The following is a 20,000-nucleotide window of genomic DNA, read 5'->3' on the forward strand; positions in this document are numbered from 1 at the left end:
AGAATTGTATACATACTGTATATATATATATATATATATATATATATATATATATATATATATAGATAGATAGATTAAAAGGAGTGATTTAATAATAAAAAAAAAAAATTAAAAAAAAAATACACTCACAATCACACCGCGGTGAATGAAGGTAAAGAACATCTCTCTACAATCACTTAATGAATCCAGTGCAGGGAGTCCTCCGTCTTCCGTCTTCTCTCTCTCTGCCTCTCTCTCTCTCTCTCTCTCTCTCTCTCTCTGCCTCTCTCTCTCTCCCTCTCTCTCTCTCCCTCTCTCTCTCTCTCTCCTTCTCTCTCTCTCTCTCTGCCCCTCTCTCTCTCTCTCTCTCTCTCTCTCGTGTTTATCTGCTCTGCTGTAATCACAATGGTCATACAGAAGCGTCTCAGTCCTCAATCCAATCTGTCAGCTTGATCGTCGAGCCTTTGGACTCACAATCGCTTTCACTAAGAATAATATTTGTGTCTTATTGAGCGGCTTGATAAACCATGAACGATTGAGAAACTGTGATGGCCGTCGAAGAAATGCCTTCTGGGAGAGAGAGTGTGTGTTTGTGTGTGTGAGAGTGTCATTTAAAGTTGCATGACTTTTGTTCTGTTTATTTTATTTTTTTTAAACGTATTCAAGCTTTAAAAATGTATTATATGAATGTGACGATTCCTTAAGACGTACACAAAACCCCCCCCAAAAAACATCATATGGCTTCAGTGAGTAAATAATGACAAACCTTTCATTCCTGGGTGATATTCCTCTTTAAAGTGCATGAAAGTCATGAAATGCAACATTTGGCGTCACATTATTTGTCCGGTTCGTTTATTCAGTTAGTCAGATTACACACGTTGCTTGAGTGAACGAACAAACAGCACCAGCAGATGCTTGAACAGATGAGAGGAAGACCAATCACAACTCATTCGCTAATATGGCAATGACATCATCACTGTAAGTTCCACGCTACGCTCTAAAAATGCTGGCTTGTTTCAACCCATGTGTGGGTCACATATGGACAAACCCAACCATTGGTTTACATTTTTAAATACAATTTTTTAACACAGTTGGGTTTGTCGATATTTGACCCAAACATTTTTAGAGTGTATTAGAGCACAACAGTGCCACACAACAAGACAGTCGCTCTGCCTTTAAAGGTTTATAAGATATCATTAAAGTTCAGTTTCCCTATGGCACTCTTCTTCTGAAAATTCTAGTCAGTGTGTGTGGATCATCCCACATCCAGACAGACACACAGTCCGCATCGTTCTAATTGACTTGAGAAAGATTAAAGAGATGCCCAGATGCTCACTAGTAAGTGACCTACAGCACAGAACTGTCACTGGGAGATTAATGGAGCGCATAAGCGGCGAGCCAGCCCGGAGGAGCAGCGACGTCTGTTCATCACCCATCCGATGGCTCCGAGAAACTCCAACCGGCCCACATCGACAACCAGATGAAGTACTGATCACTACTACAGCGTAACACACAGATAAAGCGTAACATACACACAGATAAAGCGTAACATACACACAGATAAAGCGTAACATACACACAGATAAAGCGTAACAACACCAGAGAACACTGCAAAACATGCTCTTCCTCAGTGTTTCTGTCCTGCTTTCCAGCTCAAACATCTAAACATTCTTAAAGGGGTCATGACATGGTTTTTGTTTTATTATGTTCCCTTAGGTGCAATTAAAGTATTACTATAGTTTTTTGGACAAAATTTTTGTGATTTATGACCTTTTCCCACCCTCTGATTCAAACTGTCTGTTTTGGGGGTGTTTCCCCTTTAAGAGTTCAGTGGTAACGCCCACTGTTATGATTGGCTAACATCATTGGCTAAAAGTACTTTTAAGATGAAATACATTACTTAGTGTTTGCAGCGGGCCACACCTGTGGCGTGACAATGATGTGATGATGTGAAATGAGGTGTGGTTGTCTTGCGCTGGAGGCGGTCATATGCAAACGACTGGTACGTCACTTCGTACCGTGACGTCACTTCTTACCATGGATTCCCAACGAGCCGTAATTAGAGCTTGATTAAATAAATGCTTGGTTTATAATGGGGAGGACGTCTTAAGCTATGAAACTTGCAGGAAGGGCTAATGGTACAAAGACCTCTTATATACCAAAAGATCAAGGCAAATTTGGTTTCTCATGTCATGACCCCTTTAAAAATCAAGATACATTTACCGGAGAAGCACAATGACTGAAGATATTAAGTGTTGTTTTCTGAGAAAATGGTCAAAATGAAGTGAGTTTATGCTTACAACAACAAGTAATATCTGCCAGTGGGGTCAGGAAAATAAACTTCTTTTTTATTTGGATCAGTTTATTGAATTGAGGCTTCTGGACACTAGGAGAGTATAACTTTTATTCTTCATAATGATGCCCTCGTTTCTGAAACTGAAACTGGAGAAAACAGAAGCTGTGGTAAGTGTGTGTGTGTGTGTGAGAGAGTCTTGAGGGCTAAAAGAGTTTCCTCCCACGCAGGGTAAAATTAATTGCCGTCCCCTGCAGACACCAACACACAGATTAATCACTGCACACCTTCACAAACACCGTACTGCCGACACACACACACCACAATACAGAAGCTTTATCAGAGGAGTAGAATACACACACACACACCTCACAATCCAAGGTCTTTATCACTCCCAGAACACACACAAACACACGGTGTGTGGTGAGAAAGCAGTGATGGTTAACGGAGAAAAAGACGGATGCTATAGGGTCAACAGCAACAACAGCCTGAGACCCTCCGTCTGTCCTTCATCACACACTCTGAGAGACAATTACTGGAGAGACCGAGGAAACGGGTTAGTAATTGATCTCAGAGAGAGAGAGAGTCTGGCTTTAGATTTAGGGTGAGAATTTGAGGAACACATTGAAGCTCCAGAGATCCAGATGGATATGTATGGACAGATGGACGGACGGATTTATTTCAGTCTATGGTTTGTGTTTCTGAAATAAATTTTAAGGTAAATAAAAGCTGCATGTTTACCCAGAAGCCCCGAGCCGAAGCACTCATTTACAGATGGAGATTGTGTACATATATCAGCACAGATGCTGTTTCACAATCATCCCTTCATCACTCCACGTTCATATTACTGTTTTTAAACAATCACTATAATCCCCACCCTCAAACACAGTCACTATAAGCCCCGCCCTCAAACATCCTAGACACTCACTGTAAGCCCCACCCTCAAACACAGTCACTATAAGCCCCGCCCTCAAACACACAGTCACTGAAAGCCTCGCCCTCAAACATCCTAGACACTCACTGTAAGCCCCGCCCTCAAATACACAGTAACTATAAGCCCCGCCCTTTAAGCATACACAGTCACTGTAAGCCCCACCCTCAAATACAGTCACTGTAAGCCCCGCCCTCAAATACACAGTCACTGTAAGCCCCGCCCTCAAACATACACAGTCACTGTAAGCCCTCAAACACACAGTCACTATAAGCCCCGCCCTCAAACATCCTAGACACTCACTGTAAGCCCCATCCTCAAACACAGTCACTATAAGCCCCGCCCTCAAACACACAGGCACTGAAAGCCTCGCCCTCAAACATCCTACACTCACTGTAAGCCCCGCCCTCAAATACACAGTAACTATAAGCCCCGCCCTTTAAGCATACACAGTCACTGTAAGCCCCACCCTCAAATACACAGTCACTGTAAGCCCCGCCCTCAAATACACAGTCACTGTAAGCCCCGCCCTCAAACATACACAGTCACTGTAAGCCCTCAAACACACAGTCACTATAAGCCACACCCTTTAAACATACAGTCACTGTAAGCCCCGCCCTCAAACATACACAGTCACTGTAAGCCCCGCCCTCAAACATAGTCACTGTAAGCCCCGCCCTCACATACACAGTCACTGTAAGCCCCGCCCTTTAAACACACAGTCACTATAAGCCCTGCCGTTTAAACATACAGTCACTGTAAGCCCCACCCTCAAACATACACAGTCACTGTAAGCCCCGCCCTCAAACATAGTCACTTTAAGCCCCACCCTCAAACATTCAGTCACTGTAAGCCCCGCCTTCAAACATAGTCACTGTAAGCCCCGCCCTCAAATACACAGTCACTATAAGCCCCGCCCTTTAAACATACAGTCACTGTAAGCCCCGCCCTCAAATACACAGTCACTATAAGCTCTACCCTTTAATCATACAGTCACTATATGCCCTCCCTTTTAATCATACACAGTCACTGTAAGCCCCGCCCTTTAAACATACAGTCACTATAAGCCCTGCCCTTTAAGCATACACAGTCATTACAGTGTTTCCCCTATAAATTTTTCCAGCAGCGGTGCTGTTACGTGCCGGAGGTTGTTACCAAGCAGCTCGCGGGGGGTCCGGGGGCATGCACCCCTGGAAGATTTTTTTTTTTAATTACCCCTTAAACCATGATTTCTGGCAAGTTTTGTGGATAGAAATGGACATTTTGAGACATACAAATTTTACATACCATCAACAGAAGGCATGATTATTGCAGCACGTACCTTGAACTGGTCACAAACAGGATTAGGACAGGATTATTGTTATTTGTTTTTCTTTTGTGTTAATTTTCAGCTGTAAGGTAGAAATTGATAGTGGAAAAATGAAACTCTTTCCACCTTACCTGCACTACTGATCTTTTTTTCTGTAACACACTTTAGCACTTAGATACATCATCATGTAACCAGTACTTTCATTTATTTTATCCTGTAGACATTTTGAACATTCAAATCCAAATGAAACTTTTCATTAGTTTAAAAGGTGACTAGCTTGCATAGCCTATTTTACTTCACTAACCCCCAGGGACGTGCAAAGAGTTCATCAGGGGCAGGGGCTCAAATGTAAGAAACGGTAATGTAATAAAAATAAAATTTTATATATATATTACGGCTGGGAATCGATTATTATTTTTTTTTACTAATTAATCGCACAATTTGCTGTAATTAATCGCATTTCCCCCAAACTTGTAATCATCCATATTTAAATGTAGAATCACTAATTAAATTAAACACACAAAAAAGGGGAAAAAAAGAAAAATGTCCACACAAATTGGACAGAAAATAGCCCTATATTAAAATATAAAACACCAATATATTATTCTTCATTCAGTCCTATGCAACTGACTAATTATCAAAATAAAGTATAGTCATACAAAGCTATTATTACTAGAGCATGTGATCAGAGCAGGTCATTTTACCATTGTTGCCCAGCATGGCTATACCAGCTCAGCAAACAGAAGTCTACTACTGAGAAATTTCACGTTATTTGAGCGGATTTTGCTTTTCCAGTGCGTGATCGGTAGCCAACATGATTGGAGCGTTTGGGCCGTTAAGGAGCAGAACGCGCAGCGCAAAGACGGAGCGGAACATTGAGCAGAGAGCGCAGTGCGCCGACACACACACACATGAACCATGAAGAGAGGCGCGCCTGAGAAAACGAGCGCGCCGCGTCGCGTCGCTTCTATATGAGCGCGCTTACCGCGCGCCCACATTTGAAATATTTGCATGTGAATGTGAAGTGAACGGCCCCTTATGGCAACGAGACATTAGCCTAATCAAAAATATTTCCATTTGCTCTTTCCTTGTCAACAAGTGGATTCAGAGCCATCACATTAGGAGCGCCGCCGGTCGCCATGTTTCAGTGTTTTTAGGTGTGTAAGTGAATGTCGTGATATTACTGATCATGTGAAGATTTTGCAGCGGCGCTGAAAATCCAGCGGCGGCGCTGCGCTGCTGCCTAATACATTGTAGGGGAAACACTGCATTATAAGCCCCGCCTTCAAACATAGTCACTGTAAGCCCCGCCCTTTAATCATACAGTCACTGTAAGCCCCGCCCTTTAAACATAGTCACTGTAAGCCCCACCCTTTAAACATACACAGTCACTGTAAGCCCCGCCCTTTAAACATACAGTCACTGTAAGCCCCGCCCTTTAAACATACACAGTCACTGTAAGCCCCGCCCCCTCGGGTCCCCAGGCATCACTCTTACTATGTGAAGCTCCAGATAGTCTCCGAGGCTCTTGGCGCTCTCCACCCGCACCAGGACGGCCTCCTTGAGCTGAGTACTGAAGCCCACAGCCAGCCGGTCGGCCCTCGTGCTCGGCCGGTCGTTCGGGGGCCACGAGTAGGTGATGAGGGCTCCTCCGCGGCCGAAGATGTAGGTAGTCCCAGCTGAAACAGACACAGAGACTCAGTGTTAGATGAAACACTGACAGCTGAATGAGCTCAGCGTTGAGTGTGAACACGAGCAGGTGAAGATCAGTAAGTAACCCTTGTTCACTGCTCAGTCCAGGAGCGTGTGTACGTGTGAACGTTTGAAGGTCACTGCATCTCTGCTCGTGTAATGAGGCGACGCTGAGCTCATGTGTGCTTCCATCTGCTTTAATCAGTCATTGTGTTCAAGAGACTTTCCAAAGCGTCAGGCTCTGCAGGTTTCAGATCAATCAGCACCTGAGAACGTGTAGCGGACCTTCATCAGAGCCTGAGTCTCATCCATCCAACACACAAAACACTCCCCATGATGATAACTCAATTATTTCAATCAAACATGCTGTTGACAGAATACATAAACAAGTAAAAATATCAACAATGCACAAACAATAACTGAGAAATGAAAAATAGAAAGAGTTCATGCAAAAATACTGTAATCTGCAAGCATGTCTAAAAATAAGCCGATCAGATTTCGCTCTCCTTCTGACGTATGAAGAGGATCTTATTATAATATTACCGGCCCTTAATCTGCACGTTTACACACACCAGCCGACATTTGGTTTTACAAGCGACAACAGAGACCAGTTCTAACGCAATGATAAAGATCCAGCAAAGCCTGAAACTGTTCTGTGGTTGAGCACAGACGAGCACTGAACACTATTGACCAGAACATGTCACCGCTGTCTTATAAACACCTCAGGAACTGTGGACACTTGTGGAGAAGTTCAACATGATGATGAGATGATCAATGTAACTCCACAACAACTACAGAGATGTCTCCACTAACATTCAGAAGCTCTTCCTGAGTCTCTCCGTAAGGCTGCACTCGCTACTGGTTATTCTGGGATTCTGGATGAGTGAGATTGGAGTGTTTTGTTATTGCCGGAGTTTCTGAAGCTCGAGTAAAGACTCCGCCCTCTTCTGAACGGAGGCGGAGCTAAAGCTAATTTGCATTTACAAAACGGCTCGTTTTTGCTCACACACAAAAAAGGGAAAATTTTACAAGCTATAATAAATGAGTTTGAGCTGAAATTTCAAAGACACATTCTGGGGACACTATAGATTTATATTAAATCTTGTAAAAAGGGGCACCTTTAAAGGTGTACATTTTTTATCAGTTCATGCATTCACTGGGAATCGAACCCATGATCCTGGCGTTGCTATAGCCCTATTCTCTAGTGTTTGAGGTACAGGAAAGTTGAAAGTTCATTGAAGTGCATGTGAAGATGAGAACCGAACCGGTCAAGAATGTCAGCCGGATTAAGAGCTAATAATTCATCCTGGAGGAATAAAAAAAAAAAAAAAATTGAAAGACAGAAATAAAAGCAGGATCACCAGCAGGATTTGTGAAGCGTCTCATGTGACTCTCGAGCATCATTCATCAGCCACACCTCGACAATTACAGCCTGGCCAAGAAACCTCGTCACAAGCCACCGATTCAGAAACAAGCAATTGATTCAGAGCCCAGACTCAATCGGCTCCTTCGCTTCCCTCGGGCCAGACCCGCTTCAGACTCCTGCTGATAGTTGTAGTATCTGGCAGCGACTAATTATCAGAGGAAAAACATCAGAGGAAATACAAGAGCCTCATGGGAAACTGAGTGAGGAGGAGGAGAGAGGAAGGCACTGACTGGCTTTAGAGAAGGAGAACAGAAGCAGAACGAGAGCGAGTTTCCTTTCATCATGTCTCTGTTCTGTTTTCATGCGGCGACGTCATCAAAACCCGCTCGAGTCGAGTCGAAATGAGCCCATGCAAAAACAAAGAGAGACGAGAGAGAGAATGTAAAATGGCTGCCGGGAATGGAGAGACATGTTGAGTCTCGCTCCGCACTATCCTTCCAATCTAATTTTCTTTTCCTCATGAATATGAAGCGTGACTGAAATGAGAGAGAGCCGTGGGGGTACACACGAATGCAGGAGATGCTCGTTCTCACTCCATCACACACACACACACACACACACACACACACACACACACACACACACACACACACACACACACACACACACCTGTGTACACAACCAAAACACACACACACAATCGACACTCAGTCGTGAGCTGACACTGCTATTCCATCACATTCACTGACATAGAAACATGTCATGATGGTCTTCTTAACTCTGCTAGAATCACTGCATGCATTAAAACGACTTCTGAAAAGTAGTCTGATCATTATTGATGCTTCATGTTGCATTCGGTTGATTGACATTAACTTAGTTAAATGCAAAAACATTCATGTACACTGAAAAAACAGAACCAGTTAAACCTCAGATTTCCAGTTTCTCCTCCTCACGAACCTAAAATGATCTGAACAGACCATAATAATCATCAGCACATCATAACAACTGAGAGTGAAAACAAACAGTCATCTGCGTAATTTATTCACGCCGCACTGCATGCTGGGAGCTACTGAGAGTGTTCAGTTCAGTACACTGCCTCAAACCTGTCTGAACTTCATTAACTAATGGAAGAGTCACATCTACACAGGCACCCTAGCAACCACACAGGCACCCTAGCAACCACACATGCACCCTAGCAACCACACAGGCACCATAGCAACCACACAGGCACCCTAGAAACCGCACAGGCACCCTAGCAACCACACAGGCACCCTAGCAAACCGCACAGGCACCCTAGCGACCACACATGCACCCTAGAAACCACACAGGCACCCTAGCAACCGCACAGGCACCCTAGCAACCACACATGCACCCTAGCAACCACACAGGCACCCTAGCAACCACACAGGCACCCTAGAAACCGCACAGGCACCCTAGCAGCTGCACAGGCACCCTAGCAACCGCACAGGCACCTTAGAAACCGCACAGGTACCCTAGCAACCGCACAGGCACCTTAGCAACCGCACAGGCACCCTAGCAACCACACTGCCTCTCACACTGTGCAGAGAACAGACTGTTGTGACTGATGTGCTTTGTGTCCAGTGATGAATTATAATGACTCCAGCTGATAATGAAGAGTGTATTGATTGTGTTAATATTCTCTCTCTGTGTGTGTGTGTGTGTGTGTGTGTGATTAATCAGTGTATGAGTCAGAGACACTAGAGACAGCTGTCGATTTTAACACGCTTAATTGCTGTTATTGGAAGAACAACACATAAACACTCTGGATTCCAAGAAAAGAAGAGTGACAATCTCACACACACACACACACACACACACACACACACACACACACACACACACACACACACACACACACAATGAAAATGTATCAAAATATGTATTTTTGTTCCACATAGTCCTATAGGTTTGAATGTGTAAATGATGACAGAATAATTATTCCTGGATGAATTAACCCTTTAAATATCAAGACTATATCAGATGATAGATATCAGATCAGGTCTGTGTTCCCGCAGTGATGGAGACCGATGGAGCGCCGGAAACACACACCGTGATCAGCGAGCAGGACCTGAGTGAGAGCAGGACCTCAGTTAGAGCAGGACCTGAGTGAGAGCAGGACCTGAGTGAGAGTAGGACCTGAGTGAGAGCAGGCCTTTCATCAGCCGCCGGATCGATGAAGACACGCCCTCATTGACAAATGCGGAACAGTTAGTCCATGCGTTCATGACCTCAAGGCTAGATTATAGTAATGCTCTACTGGGTGGTTGCCCTGCATGCTTAATAAACAAACTACAGCTGGTCCAAAACGCAGCAGCTCGAGTTCTTACCAGAACCAGGAAGTCTGACCATATTAGCCCGGTTCTGTCAACACTGCACTGGCTCCCTATTAAACATCGTATACATTTTAAAATATTGCTGGTTACTTACAAAGCACTAAATGGTTTAGCTCCGCAGTGCTTGAGCGAGCTCTTAACGCATTATAGTTAGGACACGACCATAGCATATGACTAACTCAACGAACAAGCATGTCCGTATATTATTCACACAATACCATATTACTGACATGCTTATCATTATAAGACTCGAGCCGATATCAACACATCACAATCATCACATCAGCACCGTCAATGCAGCTCTGCTTCTACACATCTAAACTCAATTAAACACACATTTATTTCATTCTCACTCCAGACGTGTCCAACAGACTAACGGCCTGATCTGAGGAACACCATCAACCCAGAAGATGGAGACCCAGAGAACCAGGACAAACATCATCAGGACGGGTCGAGGAACACCATAAACCCAGCAGATGGAGACCCAGATGAGGTGAGAGACCCAGAGGACGAGGACAAACACCATCAGGACGGGTCAAGGAACACCATAAACCCAGCAGATGGAGACCCAGATGAGGTGAGAGACCCAGAGAACCAGGACAAACACCATCAGGACGGGTCGAGGAAGACCATAAATCCAGCAGATGGAGACCCAGATGAGGTGAGAGACGCAGAGAACCAGGACAAAAACCATCAGGACGGGTCGAGGAACACCATAAACCCAGCAGATGGAGACCCAGATGAGGTGAGAGACCCAGAGAACCAGGACAAACACCATCAGGACGGGTCGAGGAACACCATAAACCCAGCAGATGGAGACCCAGATGAGGTGAGAGACCCAGAGAACCAGGACAAACACCATCAGGACGGGTCGAGGAACACCATCAACCCAGCAGATGGAGACCCAGATGAGGTGAGAGACCCAGAGAACCAGGACAAACATCATCAGGGCGGGTCAAGGAACACCATAAACCCAGCAGATGGAGACCTAGATGAGGTGAGAGACCCAGAGAACCAGGACAAACACCATCAGGACGGGTCGAGGAACACCATAAACCCAGCAGATGGAGACCCAGATGAGGTGAGAGACCCAGAGAACCAGGACAAACACCATCAGGGCGGGTCAAGGAACACCATAAACCCAGCAGATGGAGACCCAGATGAGGTGAGAGACCCAGAGAACCAGGACAAACATCATCAGGACGGGTCGAGGAACACCATAAACCCAGCAGATGGAGACCCAGATGAGGTGAGAGACCCAGAGAACGAGGACAAACACCATCAGGACGGGTCGAGGAACACCATAAACCCAGCAGATGGAGACCCAGATGAGGTGAGAGACCCAGAGAACCAGGACAAACATCATCAGGACGGGTCGAGGAACACCATAAACCCAGCAGATGGAGACCCAGATGAGGTGAGAGACCCAGAGAACGAGGACAAACACCATCAGGACGGGTCGAGGAACACCATAAACCCAGCAGATGGAGACCCAGATGAGGTGAGAGACCCAGAGAACCAGGACAAACACCATCAGGGCGGGTCAAGGAACACCATAAACCCAGCAGATGGAGACCTAGATGAGGTGAGAGACCCAGAGAACCAGGACAAACACCATCAGGACGGGTCGAGGAACACCATCAACCCAGCAGATGGAGACCCAGATGAGGTGAGAGACCCAGAGAACCAGGACAAACACCATCAGGACGGGTCGAGGAACACCATAAACCCAGCAGATGGAGACCCAGATGAGGTGAGAGACCCAGAGAACGAGGACAAACACCATCAGGACGGGTCGAGGAACACCATAAACCCAGCAGATGGAGACCCAGATGAGGTGAGAGACCCAGAGAACCAGGACAAACACCATCAGGGCGGGTCAAGGAACACCATAAACCCAGCAGATGGAGACCTAGATGAGGTGAGAGACCCAGAGAACCAGGACAAACACCATCAGGACGGGTCGAGGAACACCATCAACCCAGCAGATGGAGACCCAGATGAGGTGAGAGACCCAGAGAACCAGGACAAACACCATCAGGACGGGTCGAGGAACACCATAAACCCAGCAGATGGAGACCCAGATGAGGTGAGAGACCCAGAGAACCAGGACAAACACCATCAGGACGGGTCGAGGAACACCATAAACCCAGCAGATGGAGACCCAGATGAGGTGAGAGACCCAGAGAACCAGGACAAACATCATCAGGACGGGTCGAGGAACACCATCAGGACGGGTTGGGACAATAAGATACTGTCCGACTGCGAGATGTTCTAGACTGCCTCACAGCAGGAGTCGTGTGTTTACTGTGATTAGGAAAGTGAGCAGTGTAGTGACAAACTGGAATAGATTAGGAAGGATTAATGTGTAATTCATTAATTGCAGCTGAACGCACCCGTGATTTTAATCACAGCGGCACACGGGCCCTTGAGGTCCTCAGAGTCTCCGGGGCCGCGGGGGGACAGCACAGGCTACGCTTCAGTAAACCAGTCACTATAATACTGTGGTTCTGCTCACCCACACTGACCCTCATCCTTCCCTTGCGGGGCAAAATCACCACAAGACATTACATTATACTTCCTTTTTTTTTTCTTTTTTTTTTTCAGAAATCTTATTTTAGGTCATTTGGATAAAAAAAAAAAAAAGATTTATTAATGCAATTTTTTTGGGACGATTTTTTGTTATTTTTTGTTTTATTTCCCTTTAAATTACTAGATTTGATCAATAAATAATAAATAAATTGTAATTTAAGCACATTCCTCACATTCTTAAATTAAGAAATAACTCACAATTTCATGCTTGATCAAACCACACTCAACTCAGCAACCAGTCACCATAACACTGTGGTTTATACTGGTTTATAACTATGATCGCACATTTCATTCCTCAACCGCCTCAAAAACAACAGGAGCTTTTATTAACGATTTCACTGCGAAACTGCTCTTCCTCAGTGTTTCTGTCTCTTTTCCAGCATAATATCTAAATGTTCTTAAATCAAGATACATTTACTGGAGAAGCATTAATAATGTTTAGATATTAGTGCTGGAATACAAGACAGAAATGTGACATTTGAGACATTTATGACCATAACATCTGCCTTCATGCCCATGTGAAAACAAGAGCACTTCAAATCTCAAAAGTACATATTTAAACAACTGTATTTGCAGCTAATACAATATTAATGAAGGAAAATGCCACTTGCACTTAAAGAGAGTTTCTAAACACACTTAATTCACTTTTTAACTAATGCAGAAATGTCAAACTGAAAGTTTTGAATTATTATTTAAAGAAGTGCACTTGATTCGATGTGTTGTGTAACATACTAAAGTACCTGACTTTAATTTTAACCGTAGTCTGTTATTCAATATTGCATTTAAAGTTAATATATTATTGCAACTGTGTAATAACAAATGTGTGCAAATACATAATTTACAAGATTCAATAGAAATGGCATTACAGGATATTTTGGTTACACACACACACACACACACACACACACACACACACACACACACACACACACACACACACACACACACACACACACACACACACACACACACACACACACACACACACACACACACACACACACACAGTGTTCAACTAAGCACATTTAAACTAATATATTTCAATTCAAGTATTATATTTCCGTAACAAGTCATCTTCATAAAAGTAGTTTGGCTCACTTGCACGCGACTCGTTTAATAATGAACCGAACTGACACTGACGATCTCAAAGACGTTTAAGAGCAGATGTCAAACTCACACCCAGTTCCTCCAGATTCTACACACACGTGTGAAAGTTATTCAGCCGCTTTCAAAGTGCAATTAAAAGCTAAAGGAAGTTTCAGGACATCGTTCAGTGCCAGGAACAAAGATGCAGTGCAGGACCATATAATTAAAAACCCCTTCCCATCCGTCCCTCTGTGGCCATTAAAACACTGGGCTTTATTAAAGTTTGATGAAGCTCAGAAATCTTTGGTGTGTGTGTGTGTGTGTGTGTGTGTGTGTGTGTGTGTGTGTGTGTGTGTGTGTGTGTGTGTGTGTGTGTGTGTGTGTGTGTGAATGTCGAGACCTGAGCTTTGACGCTTCTTCACCCTGTAATGGGGTTTCGCTAAATAAAACATCCGCTGCGGATAAACAGCACAAAACGCATGAAATATTGAAGCCACAGAAAGCAGGCGCTGATGTTACTGTGAAGGGTTTTGTGTTTAGTTAGAGGAGACTTTAAATAAACCGTGAAATCGAGTGTGAAAACCGTCAGCAGACGAAATCATGCCGAAGACTTCGACACGTGTGTTACATGAGAGAGTTAACAGGCAGAGAGAAGAGAAATCACTCAACTGGGGATTTTACTTAAAGAAATTCATACTTTTATTCATCAAGGACGCATTAAAATGATCAAATTAGACATTTATAATGTTACAGAAGATTTGTATTTAAAATAAATGCTGTTCTTTTGAACTTTGAAATCAGCATATCAGAAGACTGGAGTAATGATGCTGAACATTCAGCTTTGATCACAGGAATAAATTACACTTTACTGTATATTCACATAGAGAACAGATGATTTACATTAGAATAATATTTCACTGTTTTACTGTATTTTTGATCTAATAAATGCAGCAGAAGAGACTCTTTCAAAATGTCTGAGGATTGGTAGTGAACCCTAAACTTTTCAGCGTGATTTAGATATGCCTTGACGTATCAAAACATTTGTCCAAAAATCACTCACACACTCACACACATTCACTCACTCACTCACTCACTCACTCACTTCACTCACTCACTCACTCACTCACTCACTCACTCACTCACTCACTCACACACACACACACACACATTCACACATTCACTCACTCACTCACTCACTCACTCACTCACTCACGCACTCATTTACTCTTGTATAGTAGAGGTACAGTACAGTAGAGTACAGTAGAGGTAGAGTACAGTAGTGTACAGTACAGTAGAGTACAGTAGAGTACAGTGGAGGTAGAGTACAGTAGTGTACAGTACAGTAGAGTACAGTACAGTACAGTAGAGGTAGAGTACAGTAGAGTGCAGTACAGTAGAGTACAGTAAAGGTAGAATACAGTGGTGTACAGTAGAGTACGGTAGAGGTAGAGTACAGTAGAGGTGGAGTATAGTAGAGTACAGTACAGTATGGTAAAGGTAGAATACAGTGGTGTACAGTAGAGTACAGTGGAGGTAGAGTACAGTAGAGTGCAGTACAGTAGAGTAGAGTACAGTCAAGATAGAATACAGTGGTGTACAGTAGAGTACAGTAGATGTAGAGTACAGTAGTGTACAGTAGAGTACAGTAGAAGTAGAGTATAGTAGAGTACAGTAAACGTAGAGTACAGTAGAGTTAGTGTACAGTATAGGTAGAGTACAGTAGAGTACAGAAGAGGTAGAGTACAGTAGAGGTGGAGTATAGTAGAGTACAGTACAGTAGAGTACAGTCAAGATAGAATACAGTGGTGTACAGTAGAGTACAGTAGATGTAGAGTACAGTAGTGTACAGTAGAGTACAGTAGAAGTAGAGTATAGTAGAGTACAGTAGACATAGAGTACAGTAGAGTTAGTGTACAGTATATGTAGAGTACAGTAGAGTACAGAAGAGGTAGAGTACAGTAGTGTACAGTAGAGTACGGTAGAGGTAGAGTACAGTAGAGGTGGAGTATAGTAGAGTGCAGTACAGTAGAGTAGAGTACAGTCAAGATAGAATGCAGTGGTGTACAGTAGAGTACAGTAGAGGTAGAGTACAGTAGAGGTAGAGTACAGTAGAGTGCAGTACAGTAGAGTACAGTAAAGGTAGAATACAGTGGTGTACAGTAGAGTACGGTAGAGGTAGAGTACAGTAGAGGTGGAGTATAGTAGAGTACAGTACAGTATGGTAAAGGTAGAATACAGTGGTGTACAGTAGAGTACAGTGGAGGTAGAGTACAGTAGAGTGCAGTACAGTAGAGTAGAGTACAGTCAAGATAGAATACAGTGGTGTACAGTAGAGTACAGTAGATGTAGAGTACAGTAGAGTACAGTAGTGTACAGTAGAGGTAGAGTACAATAGAGTACAGTAGAGGTAGAGTACAGTAGTGTACAGTAGAGTACAGTAGAGGTAGAGTATAGTAGAGTGCAGTAGAGGTAGAATACAGTGGTGTACAGTAGAGTACAGTAGAGGTAGAGTACAGTAGAGGTAGAGTACAGTAGTGTACAGTAGAGTACAGTGGAGGTAGAGTACAGTAGAGTGCAGTAGAGTAGAGTACAGTCAAGATAGAATACAGTGGTGTACAGTAGATGTAGAGTACAGCAGTGTACAGTAGAGTACAGTAGAAGTAGAGTATAGTAGAGTACAGTAGACGTAGAGTACAGTAGAGTTAGTGTACAGTAGAAGTAGAGTACAGTAGAGTACAGAAGAGGTAGAGTACAGTAGTGTACAGTAGAGTACAGTAGAGGTAGAGTACAGTAGAGTACAGTAGAGGTAGAGTACAGCAGTGTACGGCAGTGTACAGTAGATGTAGAGTATAGTAGAGTACAGTAGAGGTAGAGTATAGTAGAGTACAGTAGAGGTAGAGTACAGCAGTGTATGGCAGTGTACAGTAGAGTACAGTAGAGGCAGAGTATAGTAGAGTACAGTAGAGGTAGAGTACAGTAGAGTACAGTAGAGGTAGAGTACAGCAGTGTACAGTAGAGTACAGTAGAGGTAGAGTATAGTAGAGTACAGTAGAGGTAGAGTACAGTAGAGTACAGTAGAGGTAGAGTACAGCAGTGTACGGCAGTGTACAGTAGAGGTAGAGTATAGTAGAGTACAGTAGAGGTAGAGTACAGCAGTGTACAGTAGAGTACAGTAGAGGTAGAGTACAGTAGAGTACAGTAGAGGTAGAGTATAGTAGAGTACAGTAGAGGTAGAGTACAGCAGTGTACGGCAGTGTACAGTAGAGTACAGTAGAGGTAGAGTACAGTAGAGTACAGTAGAGATAGAGTGTATATTAGAGTACAGTAGAGGTAGAGTACGGTAGATGTAGAGAATAGTAGAGTACAGTAGAGGTAGAGTACAGTATAGTACAGTACAGTAGAGTACAGTAGAGGTAGAGTACAGTATAGTACAGTAGAGTACAGTAAAGGTAGAGTATAGCAGAGGTAGTACAGTAGAGGTAGAGTACAGTAGAGGTAGAGTACAGTAGAGTGCAGTACAGTAGAGGTAGAGTACAGTAGAGTACAGTAGAGTAGAGTAGATGCATATTTAAACCTTTCAGCTTCTGTTATTCTGGATTAAAGATCAATAGGAGACAGGAGAAGGAAGTTCAACACTCTTATTTCTAAATCTAATCTAAAGTAATTTTTTCTTATTAATATGGTTGAATAAGATCACTTAAGGTCAGCAGCAAAGACATTGGTTAATGAAGTGAGATTAAATAAAGTATATTTGTGTAATTCAATATAGTTAATTATAAAGTTTTGCGTAAAATTCTGAGATTGATTGCATTTTACTGTTTTTATTCGTTTTGAGGGATACTGAACGTTTTTGTGCAAGTGAGACGAGTAAATGCTCACATTTAGTCTACAATAGAACTACAATAACCATCATGTTTACACACACACACACACACACACACACACACACACACACACACACACACACACACATGCCTCTGCACTTCGATTTGTCTCAACATGAGGACAGGAGAGCTGTCAGTCAATAAATGGGAAAACAAAGTATGTGTGTGTGAGTATGTGAGTGTGTGTGAGTATGTAAGTGTATGTGTGAGAGTATGTGTGTGTGTGTGTGTGTGTGTGTGTGTGTGTGTGTGTGTGTGTGTGTGTGTGTGTGTGTGTGTGTGTGTGTGTGTGTGTGTGTGTGTGATTCAGTCTAATATCTTTAATCTCTCTGTAGGTGTTTGATGAGTGTATTCATTCTCTCTGTGTTTCCGGAGTGTTTTTATTTACTCAGAGACGCACAATTCCTCCGAGAGCCTGATACCGAGTCCTAACTACACGTGACGCCGCGACGATTCAATTTTAGAAACGGTTTCTATTTTTCTGCGACGTCGCGCTGGAACAACAAACACAAAGTGTGGCGATGATGATCTCAGGGACTGCTTTATTTAATGTTAAAAGCGTGTCATGTGACTCTGAATATCATTTAGTGCTCCAGCTTTGCTGTAAAAGCAACAGTGGATAATTCACCTCAGATCTTGAAATTAAACAAATGGAAACAAGAACATTAGAACTGTGAACAAACAAGTGTATTCTTTGACAACGATTGTTTTAGTAACTCAGTAGCCTATGTGTTTGAATAATGTTTAAATGGTGTAATATATGTGTATTTGATTATGTAGGGACTCAAGATTACTCTCTGGTGCCGCGAGACTCCGCCCACACGCTGTTCTGATTGGCTGACTCCGCCCACACACTGTTCTGATTGGCTGTGTGGTTTTGATTGATTTTGATGCATCTCGCAGTCGCGTCGCGTCTAGTGTGGACAGACACATTATTTGTCCCTGGAATCTTATCGCATCACGTCTTGTCAGGACAAGGTGTGTGATTGGCTGATAGGAAGAGCGTGAGATCTATATCTGTGTTAGATAACATCTGCTCCTGTGATCCGGTTCGCTCTCTCATGCGAGTGTGTGTGTGTGCTAATGTTTGGGCCGATAGCATCACCAGCAGAGTCTCGTTGACATTTGGCACTTTATCCACAGAGACTCTGGAAACGTGTGTATTTTCATCAGTTCTGCAGTCACACCCGTGATCTAGTGCTGTCCTGTGTGAGCGATGAACACACTCCTGTTCTGGAGATCACTGATATGCTTCAAGCTTTTCTTTTGGCAAAACACAGACCAGAAGCGGCTTCTCATCGACATCAACTGCAGTCGTATAATAATCTTCAGTTTCATATTCATGAACTCACGTAATCGTTCTTATTGTGTCCTGTGTGTCGGACAGTGACGCTCTGCGCTCTGTGTGTGTGTGTGTGTGTGTGTGTGTGTGTGTGTGTGTGTGTCCTCCGTCTCCAGTGACATTTAACAAACGCAGCGAAAATGAATAAATAAACACACTGAGGCAGATAAGAGGACCAGAGATGCTGCGCAGTAATAGTGTGGGATAAACAAGTGATTAGAAGCGATAAAGGAAGGAAGGAAATGTCAGACGAGACAACAGAGTGTGTGTGTGTGTGTGTGTGTGTGTGTGTGTGTGTGTGACACCAGCGGAGCAATAGAGGAAAGAGGACATGTTGGCCAGTCCTCACTTTCTGAGAGCCTTTAAAGGGTTTGAGGGTCAAGACTTGGTTTTAGGGTCAGGCTATTAGTTATGATGGTTGGGGTTAGGGCAAAACACACACACACACACCGCACTGATCAATCAGCTTTAAACACCTTCACTGAATCTCAGTAGAACGATCAGCTCATGTTCTCCGCAGAATTCAGTCAATAACAGCAGAAACAATATCAATCACTGATGAAACAACAAGCAGAAAACAGAGACATCCGTCAAACACTCCCAGTTATGAAAACATTATTCCTGAATGTTCTCTGAACGTCCTGACACAAGTAGCAACGTTTCAAACACGTTAGACGAACGTCCAACTAAAAAACGCTCCATGATCGATGTATAAATAATGTTTTTGTGCTAACATTTTGAGAGCTTTATTAAAGACCAGATGATATTACTGAAAGAGCGTTTGATCATAACTCTGAGAGAGCATTCCCTGTTGGCTGGAATTGAGCTTCACACACACACACACACACACACACACACACACACACACACACACACACACACACACACACACACACACACACACACACACACACACACACACACACACACACACACACTGTGTTATATGTGTTATGTGTGCTCAGCTCAGATTCAGACAGTAATCGCCGCAGGACAGAAGCTTTCAGACGTCCATTAGTGACCCTGAGGTCAAAGGTCACGCCCTGCTGTCTGCTCGCTCTGCCATTATACAGACAGCAGAGCTGGTGTCACGCACATGTGACGCTGGTTCAGTCCGGCCTCTCTCCACGAGTCGACTGTAAATGAGAACAACAGACTCGTGAGATTCACTC

General features: G+C 43.5%; 1 protein-coding gene and 1 long non-coding RNA gene across 3 annotated transcripts in view; one reads left to right on the top strand and one right to left on the bottom strand.

Moving 5' to 3' along the window:
• Positions 1 to 20,000, bottom strand: part of nrxn2b (neurexin 2b) — a 558,448-nt gene that overhangs the window by 37,538 nt on the left and 500,910 nt on the right. The window lies entirely within an intron of this gene.
• The window catches only part of LOC309492665, a 38,540-nt gene continuing 33,979 nt past the window's right edge, over positions 15,440 to 20,000 (top strand). For both annotated transcript variants that reach the window (XR_014203638.1, XR_014203639.1), the window contains exons 1-3: positions 15,440 to 15,466; positions 16,010 to 16,065; positions 16,595 to 16,826. This is a non-coding gene — a long non-coding RNA (uncharacterized lncRNA). The remainder of the gene's footprint in view (positions 15,467 to 16,009; positions 16,066 to 16,594; positions 16,827 to 20,000) is intronic.

Source organism: Leuciscus leuciscus (genome assembly GCF_965113295.1).
Source record: "Leuciscus leuciscus genome assembly, chromosome: 2".
In the NCBI taxonomy this organism is placed as follows: Eukaryota; Metazoa; Chordata; class Actinopteri; order Cypriniformes; family Leuciscidae; genus Leuciscus; species Leuciscus leuciscus.